The following is a 13,780-nucleotide window of genomic DNA, read 5'->3' as shown; positions in this document are numbered from 1 at the left end:
TCTGGATTTCATTATCAGTCAGATGGCTTTCTGTGTTTGTCTGGTAGGCTTGTGATTCCTCAGGATGAGGAGTTGCGAGAGGAGATTTTGTCTCAGGCGCATCGCACTAAGTTGAGTATTCATCCTAGGAGCAACAAGATGTACAAGGATCTACGTACTCGTTTCTGGTGGAAGGGAATGAAACGCAGTGTTTATCAGTTTGTTTCGAGATGTTTGGTGTGTCAACAGGTCAAGGCAGAGCACCGACGACTTGGGGGATTGCTTCACAGTCTGCCTATTCCTGAATGGAAATGGGAGTTTATCACAATGGACTTTGTGACCCATTTGCCGGTATCCCCGAAGAACTGTGATGCTATCTGGGTTGTGCAGCGCATTTCATTGCCTATAGCCAAGAGTACTCTGTGGATCGCATGGCACGGATGTACATTCAAGAGATCGTCCGACTTCATGGAGTGCCTGTGAGCATTGTCAGTGATCGGGACCCCAGGTTTACTTCTAGATTCTGGGGGAGTGTTCAGCGTGCGATGGGCACTACTCTCAGTTTGAGTACAGCCTATCATCCGGAGACTGATGGTCAGTCAGAGCGCACTATCCGTACTTTAGAGGATATGCTTAGAGCGTGCGTCATGGATTTTGGTTCAGCCTGGCAGGATCATTTGCCGTTGATCGAGTTCGCTTACAACAACAGCTATCACACTAGTATTGGGATGGCACCTTTTGAGGCGTTGTATGGGCGACGTTGTCGTACTCCACTCTTCTGGGAAGAAGTGGGGGAGAGACAGGCTGAGGGACCGGAGTTTATCCAGCAGGCGATAGATATTGTTGATCAAATCAAGAAACTGATTAAGACTGCACAGGATCGTCAGGCCAGCTATGCTAATATCAAGCGTAGGCCCTTGCAGTTCGAGGTCGGGGAGAAAGTGTTTCTGAGAGTGTCACCTTTCCGCAAGATTCTCAGATTTGGCCTTAAGTTCAAGTTGTCTCCCAGATTTATCGGTCCATTTGAGATCTTGGAGAGCATTGGCGATTTGGCTTATCGACTAGCTTTGCCACCGCATCTGTCCAGTATTCACGACGTGTTCCACGTATCTCTGTTGCGACGGTATGTGGCGGATGAATCTCATATTCTGCAGCGGTCCGAGGTTTAGGTAGACAAGGATTTGACTTATGTTGAGAAACCTCTTCGTATCCTGGATTATAAGGATAAGGTTTTACGGAACAAAGTCATTCCTTTGGTTTTAGTTCAGTGGCAGCGCCGAGGCACTGAGAAAGCTACTTGGGAGCTCGAGGACAGGATGCGTAAAGACCATCCTGAGTTGTTTTGATTTCATTCTTTAAGTTGTATTCAGTTGCAAACTCTGTAAACGTTTGATTTGAATAAAGAATGTTTCAGATTCCTGTATTTGCATTCGGTACTTAAGATCTGATTTCGAGGACGAAATATCTTAAGTGGGGGAGAATGTAGTAGCCCGTAACCAAAATCAGTAATTGAGGGATTAATCATAATTACTTGGGTAAAGTTCGGAAGTTCCGAAGGTGAGTTCGGAAGCACCGATCAGGATCGGAAGCTCCGATCGATATTACGTCAGGCATGACGTGTGGCAAGATCGGAAGCTCCGATCAGGACCGGAAGCTCCGATCACCCCTATCCGGAGTCAACAAGTGATATTTTGACACGTGGCAGATCATGATCTTCGGAAGCTCCGATGGCAGGATCGGACGTTCCGATCGAGGTTCGGACGTTCCGATCAAGGATCGGAAGTTCCGATCGTTGTCTATAAATAGAAGGCCGAGGCTTCACTTTCATTTGCCAATTCCGAGTTCTCCTTTCCATTCTAGTCCTTTTGGAGCTGTTCTAGACTTCTTAGGTTTGGTCCGGAGGTCGGCGAGGCATTCGGTAGTCGTAGCGGAGTTGTGCCCAAGTTCTGGAGGCATCGTCATCAAAGGGCTAACGACGGACGAAGGTATAGCTTTTGCTTTCTATAAATATTTAGGAGTATGCAATAACTTAGTTAAGGTTTTTAGAGCACTTTAATGATAGTAGTATCATTTGGCAGTGTAGAGCAGACTATAGGCGTGGACCTAGAGTTGGTAGAGCTTGCACTGTATTGAGGTACGAAAGTACTGTTCGAGATATCCTGACTGAGTATGCATGTATTATGTGACTGCATGATTTATATGCCATGATATTATGCTGCATTCATTTGCATCTTGCTGTATCTCTTTCGAGATGTCTGTTAGTAGGGTCGTACCCTATCCTGTTAGTGGATGGACATCCATCGATTTGGGTCCGGCGTATCCACGGTTATCTCGGTATGGGAGCCACCTCCTGAAGCGACGGCACAGCGTGCTACATACCAGGGCCCGGTCTGTCTCTGTTATCTGATCCTTGACCTCGAGTCTATAGGGAGTTCACTTTGCATGCATGTATACTCATACTCTCGCACTGAGCGTTTTATGTTCACGTCTCGTACTCTGTATTTTTCTGGACACCCTATTCCATGGGGCAGGTTTGCGATTGGACGAGGAGGGTGGATCCATGAGGGGCTAGTCAGTGGTTGGCCAGCTGGAGCTTCGCTTAGGTTTTATTACTGTTGTTTTGGGTTTATACAGCTATTCGATTTGGTTGTATATTATTGGATAAATTACAGATTCCTTTACTTGGGATTGTATATTCTGTTTATGGATTCCGTAGTTTTATTCTGATATCTGTTTAATTAAGTTAATTTCATGCCTAAGTTCTGTTTAGTAGGTGATCCGGTTAAGGGTCACTACAAGTTTACTGGGCCGCCTAAGGGCCCGAATCAGCAGGGACAGTAGCCGAGGCCTCAGGGGCGCCAGCCACAGCAGCAGCAGAGGGGTGGGGCCCCTAATACAGGAGTAGTTCCCTTGTGCCCGCAGTGTCAGAGGCCTCACTCAGGTCAGTGTTTGATCGGTTCCAATGTTTGCTACCAATGCAAGGAGCCAGGGCATGTGGCATACAACTGCCCAAGGAAGAAGAACACCATTGGGCGGTTGTTTGTCATGCAGGCTGAGGAGGAAGACCCAGATACCTCCTTAATCACCGGTATATCCTAACTTATTCTTTTAAGAAATTTTTGGGAATTTACTTCATGATTTTAATTTGCATGGTTTGCCTGATTGCATGATTAGAGTAAGATGTATTTATTACTTGTGTTTAATTAAGAGAAATATTTTATAACTTTTATTGGGAGAGAGTAAGTTTAGTCTGCGATTGTTGGGATTTTCTGCGTGCATGGAGAATTCTAGTAGAAGGAAACTCCACGTATGCATTGCTAGATTTGGGAGCTACGCATTCGTTTATCTCCCTGGAGTTTATCAGACGGATAGGCATTAAGCCCGAGGTTACTGAAACAGGGTATGATGTAACTATGCCGTCTGGACAGGTTCTTTCTACCACTAGTATCTGCAGAGGCTTAGAGATGGATTTACAGGGGCGCACCGTCAGGGCAGATTTAGTGGTCTTACCATTGACTGGATTCGATCTGATTTTGGGTATGGATTGGTTGTCGGTCAACGGAGCAATGATTGATTTCCGGTAGAGAACAGTGGCAGTGAAACCAGAGGAGGGCGACCAGTTTGTTTTCTATGCATCTCCGAGTAGTGAGATCTCTCCTGTGATTTTTTATACACATGCGAGGAAGTTATTGAGACGTGGTTGCCATGGGTTTCTTGCCAGTGTAGTCACATCAGCAGTGCCACCTACCAGTGAAAGAGTGGGTGCCCGGTGAGCCAACTTGTGGCTAAGGGCTTTGATGACTCTTTGTATAAACAATCTTTTGTTTAATATAATTTACACTTTTATTAATGGCAATGACTTTATCTTTCTTCATATTGTTATATTGTGATATACTATTGTTGTTTTGATAAAGACCTTGAATATACTATAGTGTATGTAAGATGTGGTAGAACATGGAGATGTCTATCATGAAACACATCTTATAGTCACTGTATATTCTAAACTGTTCCTAGTCGATTGAGCCGTCCGATAATAAGGATAAGGATCGCTCGAGTTTGAGACTAGCATTTGCGATGCAGAGTACCACGTTTCATTGGTAAGGAACATAGAGATGTTCGAAGCATGCAAATGGATATTCATATGATGAATGATCGAACTACCCTATCCGGACTTTCCAAGTGGTTATCACTTATCGAGTGGATAAAGTCCGCGGTTTTGGTTGTACACCATTAGTCCTTACTACTTGAGACATCATTGAGACTCTGTATGCTAGTACTGTGCTTTGACTCGTTTACCGACTCTATTGGGGTCATCAGGTGTCGGGATTGGGTACAGTTACAACACATATAGGAGTCGATGCTTTGTTGTCAAGGATTCACCACATACTTACGAGTGTGGATATCCTATTCGATCTGAGGAGATATTAGTGTGACGAATCTCTGGCCAGAGTACATGATGTGATTTAAGAAATGGTTTCTTAGTAGCACATGCGATGTCACTATTTGATCTTCAAGATGTATTGCATAGTTATCGAATCTCGAGCGACTCTCGATATACCAATGGTTGTTGATTCGATCGGGATATATGGATGAAGGGACCATACTGTACGCTAACCAAAATCTACTGGTTCTTGTAGGCACTATCAGTGATACCTAGGGAATCATGGGGCGATGGTTCTAGGCGCTCATACCATGATTCGATGGGCAAGTCGGAAATTGTTGTTCCGAGTCACAAGGAGTTGTGAGCCCACGGCTAGCTGTATCCCTAAACCATTGAGGGTCACACAGTGTAATGGATTTTTAATCCCCGTTGAGATAGTTAAATTTAAAGAGTTAAATTTAATGAACGAAGAAGTTGGACTTCTTATTTAAGAGTAGAGGAGTAAGATTTCCTAAAATGACATAGGGATGGCCATTTTTGGAAATCACTGAATTCGGATTCAGAAAAATTTATCTTGACTTTAAAAGGTGCAGAAATGGTTTCTGTGCGCATTGGTGAAATCGGTTTATCAATCGGAGTCACGATGAATTTTATATTAATTTCTGAACATGCGGGCTTTGCTTGTCGGGCTTGAACTTATGACTAATGGGCCCTAAGTTGTTAGTGGCCTACATTATAAATAAGTTATTGCAGTACAGAAATTACACACAACAGGTCACAAGGATTTTTCGAAAACCCTAGTTAATTTTCAAAAAGTGGCCGTCCCCCCTTCTCCCTCTACTCGAGAAAAATCCAGCCTGTGATTTTGAATTACAGTCTGGTTTAACGGATCAAATTCGTTAATCTCTTCATAGAAACTTCTGATAGATTTTCTAGTGCAATCTATCAGAGGGATTGAATATCCGTTCGTGGACCTGATTGAAGAACAGTTCGTCCATCAGTTCCAGGGATATACAACAAGAGCAGAGAAATCTGTTGGTGTCCAAAATCTCGATTCGAGATTAAAGGTAAAAATTTTATAATTGTTATTTAATTTTTACACACACAATTTAATCGTAAGGTTGATACCTATTATGGAATCGTTCCATACAAAAATTTTAAACTTCCGCTGCACCGGGTATCAATCCTAATTGATCTGATCGCCGGGTTTTACAACACAGGTGGCGTTTCTTGGCCATATAGTTTCAAGAGATGGGATAGCAGTGGATCAGACGAAGGAACAGGCAGTGCAGGATTGAAGAATTCCGAAGAATGCTTCAGAGATTCGCAGTTTCTTGGGTTTAGCAGGCTACTACCGGAAGTTCATCAAGGGCTTTTCTTCTATTGCAGTACCCTTGACTTCCTTGACAAAGAAAAATGCGAAGTTTGTATGGAGTTCAGACTGTCAGAGGAGCTTCGATCGACTTAAGGAAGCACTCACATCTGCGCCAGTGTTGGCGATGCCTGTTCCACATGAGGAGTTAGTGGTTTACACGGACGCATCTAAGCTAGGGTTAGGCGCTGTATTGATGCAGAGTGACCGAGTCATTGCCTATGCATCGAGACAATTGAAGATTCATGAGCAAAACTATTCGACGCATGACTTGGAGCTAGCAGCAGTGGTTTTTGCTTTGATGATCTGGAGGCACTATCTGTATGGTGAGAAGTGTAAGATTTTCACGGACCACAAGTGTCTCAAGTACTTCTTCACTCAGAAGGAGTTGAACATGAGACAGCGCCGATGGTTGGAATTAGTGAAGGACTACGACTGTGACATTAGCTACCATCCGGGTAAGGCTAATGTGGTGGCTGATGCATTGAGTTGAAAGACTTCAAGGGTATCCTATTTGACAGTACAGTTTTCACTTCAGGAGGAGATACAGAGATTCGGTTTGGAATACTATTCGGGCGGTCACGCACCGAGTTTGGCAGTGTTAGTAGTACAGCCGAATCTTCGAGATCGTATCGGAGAGGGGCAGCCTGTGGATGAGGAGTTACAGCGGTTGAAGCAGAGAGATGAAGCCAAGGGTAGTCTCATTTATACTGTCATTGATGGCATCGTTCAGTATCGAGGTCGTATGTGGGTACCGAACATTGATCGGTTGAGGACCGAGATCTTGGCAGAGGCTCACACATCTCTGTATTCCATTCACCCCGGAAGTACGAAGATGTATAGAGATTTGCAGTCATTGTATTGGTGGCCCGGCATGAAGAGAGATATTGGTCGATTTGTATCTGAGTGCTTGACTTGTCAGCAGGTCAAGGCAGAGCATTAGCGTCCGGCAGGGTTGCTTAAGCCTCTACCCATTCCGGAGTGGAAGTGGGAGAACATCACTATGGATTTTGTAGTGGGTCTTCCGAGGAGTGTTAGAGGCTGTACAGCTATTTGGGTGATCGTGGATAAACTCACTAAGTCAGCTCATTTTCTGCCCGTGAGGACTACTTATTCTTTGAACCAGTATGCAGAGCTTTATATCAAGGAGATTGTTAGATTGCATGGCATACCGGTGTTTATTGTATCTGATAGAGATCCGAGATTCACATCTGCATTTTGGAAGAGTCTGCATACAGCATTGGGGAATAGATTACTGTTCAGTACAACTTTCCACCCCCAGACAGACGGGAAGTCTGAGAGAGTGATTTAGGTTCTCGAAGATCTACTGAGAGCTTGCGTCATTGATTTTGAGGGCTCTTGGGAGACTAGATTGCCATTAGTGGAGTTTACCTATAACAACAGCTTTCAGGCATCTATAAGTATGGCTCCTTATGCAGCTCTCTACGGGAGGAGATGCAGATCTCCCGTGCATTGGAATGAGGTTGGCGAGAGGATTTTACTTGGACCCGAGATTGTACAGCAGACTGGAGACATTGTGATTCAGATTCGAGATCGTATAAGGACAGCTCAGAGTCGTCAGAAGAGTTATGCTGATACTTGATGACGAGATCTTGAGTTTGCAGTGGGTGATCATGTGTTTCTGAAAGTATCACCCATGAAATATGTGATGAGATTTGGTCGCAGAGGCAAGTTGAATCCGAGGTATATTGGAGCATTCGAGGTCTTGGAGAGAGTTGGCACGTTGGCCTACCGTTTGGCTTTGCCACCAGGGCTTGCGGCAGTGCACAACGTCTTCCATCTATCCATGCTTTGGAGATACATCTCGAACCCATCGCATGTGTTGGATTACGAGCCTCTACAGTTGACACCGGAGTTAGCATTTGAGGAGAGGCCAGTTCGGATCTTGGCTAGGGAGGAGCGAAGACTGAGGACGCGGGTCATACCGATGGTCAAAGTCCAGTGGTTGAATCACTTCGAGGAGGAAGCCACTTGGGAGACCGAGGCCGACATGAGAACTCGCTACCTAGAGCTATTCGGGTAAGTACTTTAATTTCGAGGACGAAATTCAATTTAAGGGGGGGAGAATTGTAACACCCGAAAATTTTTAATACGTAAATTTGCATGCATAATTAAGGAAAATAATTATTTAAAATTTATATTTGGGGTTAAATGTATTTATGTGATATTATGTGAAATATATGCATGATTTAAATTTATTTTAGCATTTAACCCGCAATTATGGTATTTTTAGATTTTTAAGGAATTAATTGTTTTGATCGCGTAGACGGGACCGTGGACGGACGAGATACCAAAATTCTTAGCCAAAAATATTTTATGAGTTTTATGAGCCTTAAAATAATATTTTAAGATATTTTGTCAAGAAAATTTTAGTATTTAATTATATACTTATTTAAGGATTGATTTTTAGCCAAAATAAGTCATTTTATTGACTTTTATTAATTTTTAAAAATCCCTTAATTCTTAATTTCGGGATTTGAGTTTTAGTATCAGATTATTATTATTATTATTAGGAGTTTTAAATAAAGTTTTGTTGGTATATTATCTTTATGTTGATTATTATTATTTATTTAAACCAATATCTACTCAAATTAAACCTAAAAATCAATCCCTATACCGATTAAAAAATATTTAGCCGCCTCCCCCATATTTTTTTCATCATCTTCCTCACGTTTCATCAGAAAGTTTCACACCATAGCCAAAGCCTTCTAGGTTTTCAAGAAATCAAGAAGATTCGTTCGTCCCGGAGCGCCGTACACGCGATTATTGTCTCGTTTCTTCGTTTATCTTCGTCTAAGGCATGTTTAACTCCTTCCCTTGGACACCATATGAGCTATTACAAGTTTTTTACTGTTTTTTTTATGATTGATTCGGATTACATGTGAATGGATGCAAAAGTTGATGATACACCATGCATGTCCCTCGTTTCCTTCAAATTTCTTGATGCATATTCACATTTTTTTTTACATGGATCGGTCCAGGACTGTGGCTGATGGTTCGTGGGTCTGATAGGATTCCTAGATTTGAACCATGGCAGGGCTTGAGTCTAAGAATGACTAGGCCGATCGGGTTTTGTGGTTAGGTGTGCAGATCGGCGCAGGTTAGGATTGCTTGAAAGGGGCTCGGTCTCTCCTTCCTGGGTTGCATGGCTTGGGTTCAGGGGCTAGGTTAGGACCACCCAGACGTGGGCTACGTCTGGGCGGCGGCGCTCCGGCCAGGGGCGGCCGGAGCTGGCCGGCAGCAGGCCAAGAAGGCCTGCTGCTCATGGCCGAGCCGAGGGCAAGAAAGGGGGAATCGGGTTATGGGTTTTTTCCGGGTCGGGTAGTGTAGTGGGTCGGGTCAGTTGGGTCCGGGTTAGGTGGGCCGGGCTCGGGTATTTTAATTTTTAAGTAATTAATGTTTTAATTGATTTTTGGGCTTTAAAATTAGTTAGAAAATTTATTTGGGCCTCCAAATAATTTTATTTGGGCCTTAAATAATTTATTTAAGTTAGCCCAATAATTTTTATGGGCTTGGGAGCCCATGAATATTTTTGGGCCAGTCAGTGGATTTTTGGGTCAGTCTAGAATTTTATTGGGTTTAATTAAGTTAATGGGCTTAAATATTTTTATTTAGGCCCAGTTAAGTTAATCAAGTTATTTGGGCTAAGATATGATTATTGAGCTTTAATTTAAGTTTAATGGGCTTAGAGTGACCAGCAGTCTGGACCAACCCATGAAAAATAACTATGTCCGGAAATATATTTAATTATTTTTATGCATGAAGTTTATATTTTAAGTATTAGTATATTTATTATGAAAATAAATTAAATATATATTACGGACATATTTTCAGTGCATGCATTCATGAAAAATTTACATGTTATGATTATGATCAAGTGTTGGGCAAAATATTTTTATGATGGAAATTGAAGTAGTGTGACAGCACAGAGGTGGTTATCCACTATTTATGTTAAGAGGTAGTTTACTACCAGCACAAAGATGATTTATCATCGCCACGTACGTTGGTTCAGGAGACTGATCAGTCGGCACAGATTTAGTCACACTTACTGATAGGACCATATTATGTTTCAAAATGTCGTGCTCAACTATATTATGTATGCTTATGATGTTAAGTTATGTTTACGTTCAAGAATAAGATCAGTGATGTTTATGGCAAGATGATGAAATATTTTATGCATGCATGTACATGTATATGTATTAAAAAAATTATGTGATGCATTATTTATAACCTTGTTATAAAAGATTAGGCATGTTGAGCCCCTAGGCTCACTACGCTTATATGGTGCAGGTGAGTCAGATGAATTTGATGTTGCTCCTAGCGATGGCGAGGACGTATGAGCGAGCTGGTAGTGGACCCCGTGACCGTCGCAGATTTTAGTTGATATTTAAGAAACATTTATTTTATTATGCTGAGTTTTTAAACAAGTTCTCTTTTTATTATTTTATTTATGGGAATTTTGAATTATCAAACTTAGTATTTTTATTTCTTGCATAAGGATATTTTCAGCAATTAATTAAGTTATTTTTATGTAGTAATATTATTTCTTTTATGTTTATACATATATGTATGGGCGTATATGTATAGTATTATTTTAAAAAAAAAATTCCGCATTTATTAGTAGTAGACGTTTCAAGAAGTTTATGGGCCTAAGTCTAAGAAGTCAGCAGCCTGAATCAATGCATGAAAATATGCATGGTCCGTAAATATATATTTAATTCTTGTATGAATATTTTAAGTATGTAAAATTATTATTTTTATTTAAAATAATTTAATATATATTTACGGGAAAATTTTTATGAAAATAAGATCATGAAGAATTTTTATGTATGTGCATGATAATATATGTATATGTATGATGTTGGGCATGAAAAATATTTTAAGAAAGTTGAAGTGGGTGTGTGATAAATACGGGATTGGGGATGAGATACCTAGGCCCGGAGCTCTTTCCATAGAGTACGGGACTGTGTGTCGGGATACTGGGGCCCGATTTCCTTTCCATATATTATGATGATGCGCCTATGGATCCGGGGTCAGCCTGGTGAAGTGACATAAGAGATGGATCCCACTGCCACATACGTTGGTTCTTTAATTGATCAATCACTTTCATTGTCACATGACATGGATATAACCTTAAGAGTTTTTAAATAATGATATGTCCTAAATATGATGCATGATGAATATGTTATCATAAGAGTATGTATGATATGCGTATGTGATGATAATGAATTATGAATTTTAAGGACATGCATGTATATATATTATTTATTATGTATATTGCATGTATTATATGCTGCATGAATTTTGAAGCATGTTGTTACTATGAGATAGAACGTGTTGAGTATTTGGACTCACTAGACTTAAATGGTGCAGGTGAGCAAGATTATGACGTAGAGAACATAGCCCCGACTGGCGGTGAGGACGTATGAGCTCCCGGCGATTGGCTAGCCCGTGACCTACGCTCTGTTTTGAGTGGTTTTGAATATTAATACATTTTCCGCACAAGTTTTATTATTTATTTATGATTTTATGGATTTTATGTGAAGGATTTTAAGAGAGTTTGGATTGGATATTTTATGCATGGATTTATATTTATTTTAAGATATTTTATTTTCATGCAAAATTATGAAATTTTCATGTAGGATATTTTATGGAAATTTATTTTAAGTTTAAATATATTTATGTATTAATTTATGCAATATTTATTATTTTTACACGATATATATATATATAGATATATATATATTATATGAAATATGTAGTTATTTATATTTTTTTAAAAAATTAGTAGTAGTAGGAACGAGTTGTTTCAGTTGAAATCAAAGCAAGGTCCTTGGAGAGTACGTACTAGCCTGCTACGTGGAGCTCAGAAGTCGCACTGTCAGTCTGTGAGTTTTAAATATTTTAAGTTATGCTTTATGTAGGGGGCACATGAATTATGTTATGAGAATTTTATGTTATGAAAATTTTAAGTATGAAAGTTTTAAAATAAAATGCTTAGTTATGCATAGCGGTTACGTAAGGGATTTATGAAAAGTACATCATATCTCCGAATCGTGTTTTACGACAGGATGACCACAAGGAATTTTGAAATTTGGGAATTTGATTATATTTTTTTTGAATCTAAGTTTGATATTTATGATATATGGGTTAACATATTAATATTTGTATTAACTTAGTGATTTTAAGCTGGAATGATTTTATGGGTAAACTATTGGTCAAATTGATCGTGAGATCAACATTAGAGTATATTATAAATGTAATTATTTAACTCGTGAATTTGAGATTTATGAAGAATTATTTGGAAACTATGGTTTACTCGTACATGTTATGATTTTTCGAATTTAGTTATGAGAAGGAACATAGTTGATATGTGAGGTTATTTTTGAGTTTGCATGGAAAAGTTTTACTAAATTCATTTTTTTTAGAGTTGATATTTTATGTGCCATGTTTACATGACAAATTTGGGAACAAACGTCCAGCTCACGAATGTTGGGGATATATAAGTGGAGTGTATAAGCCTATGTAACTAGTCAAGTTTTGGTATAATGCGATTGTCGTATTTGGGAAGATGAGTAGTAGAGTTAATAATTGAGTTTTATGTATAAGTTAAGGTAAACATGTAGTTGTACTTTCAGTATAGTACTAAAGATTATATAAGATGTCAAATTTGGGTCACAATGGGTAGTACGTAAGTTGTAATAATTCTCTTTATTAGGTGTTTATCAGCGAAGGTTTATAAATCTAGGCTTGATAGAGATAAAGCAGACACATGAGACAGAAAAAATATATTGTTTATGAGAGTGCGCATCGGAAGCATGATTTTTGGAATACTGAAACATGGGAACTAGGTATGTAAATGAGGATTTAGTAAATTGAATTTTTAGAGACTTCGCTATTAGAATTTGATCATTTGAATTTCGATGACGAAATTTTATTTAAGGGGGGGAGGGGGGAGAGAGAAATTGTAACGCTCGAAAATTCGTTTACGTAAATCCGCATGCATAACTAGGGAATTTAATGATTTAAAAATTATAAAAAGGGGTTAAATGTTTTTATGTGCTATTTTGTGAATTTATGTGAATTATTTGCATGTTTTAAATATTATTTTTAGCATTTAACCCGCAATTATGCTATTTATGGAATATTTAGAAATAATGTTTTTCGATCGCATAGACGGGGCCGTCGATGAACGAGATATAGGAATTTTACTCCAAATATTTTTATGGGAATTTTATGAGGTTTAAATTATTATTTTAAAGTATTATTATAAGAAATTAGTAGTTTTAAAATATATTTATATATAGGAGTCCAATTTTCACAATAATAAGCTATTTTAAATTTTTTTAATAGGTTTTTAAAAACCTGAAATTATATATTACGAAATTTAATCAAAAAAATACTAATTATTATGATCTATTTTTATATTAAAAATTTATATAATTATCTCCCAAAAATTTTAAAAAATAAATAGATTTATCTAGACTTAGTTTTTATCTTCTTCTTTTTCACATTATTTCATCCTAGCCGCCATCTCCCCTCCCTCACATTCCCATCAGAAAAAACACACTCCTCACACACGTTTTTTGAAGATCTAAAGAAAGCTTGGTAACTCGTTCGTCCTGTAGATCGTCGTACGCATCAAGAACATGATTTTAGCTTCAAAAATCTAAATGGCACGTTTTAACTCTCTTCTTGGCCAATTTAAGCCATATAATCTGAGATAAACATGAAAATTTTGATATAGCATGTTGGATTTGATTTACATTGATCTTGTTTGTATGTATTTAGAACTCACGATTTTTCCCATCTTCTTGCATGAATCGCTCGTTTTTCTATCATGGGAACGGTCATGGTTGCTGGCAGGTGTTAGAGGGTCGTGTTAGTGTCCCTAGGGTTAAGTTGGATGGGTGCATGAACCAGGGATAGACTGGAATTGAGGCTGGTTTGAGTTATGGACAACAGGGCCGTAGTTTGAGCGGTCTGCGTAAAATGGCTCGTTCTCGGTTCACAGGGCGATTTTAGAA

Source organism: Henckelia pumila, chromosome 1 (genome assembly GCF_033568475.1).
Source record: "Henckelia pumila isolate YLH828 chromosome 1, ASM3356847v2, whole genome shotgun sequence".
NCBI classification, from domain to species: domain Eukaryota; kingdom Viridiplantae; phylum Streptophyta; class Magnoliopsida; order Lamiales; family Gesneriaceae; genus Henckelia; species Henckelia pumila.
Note: the sequence above shows the minus strand (reverse complement) of the source record.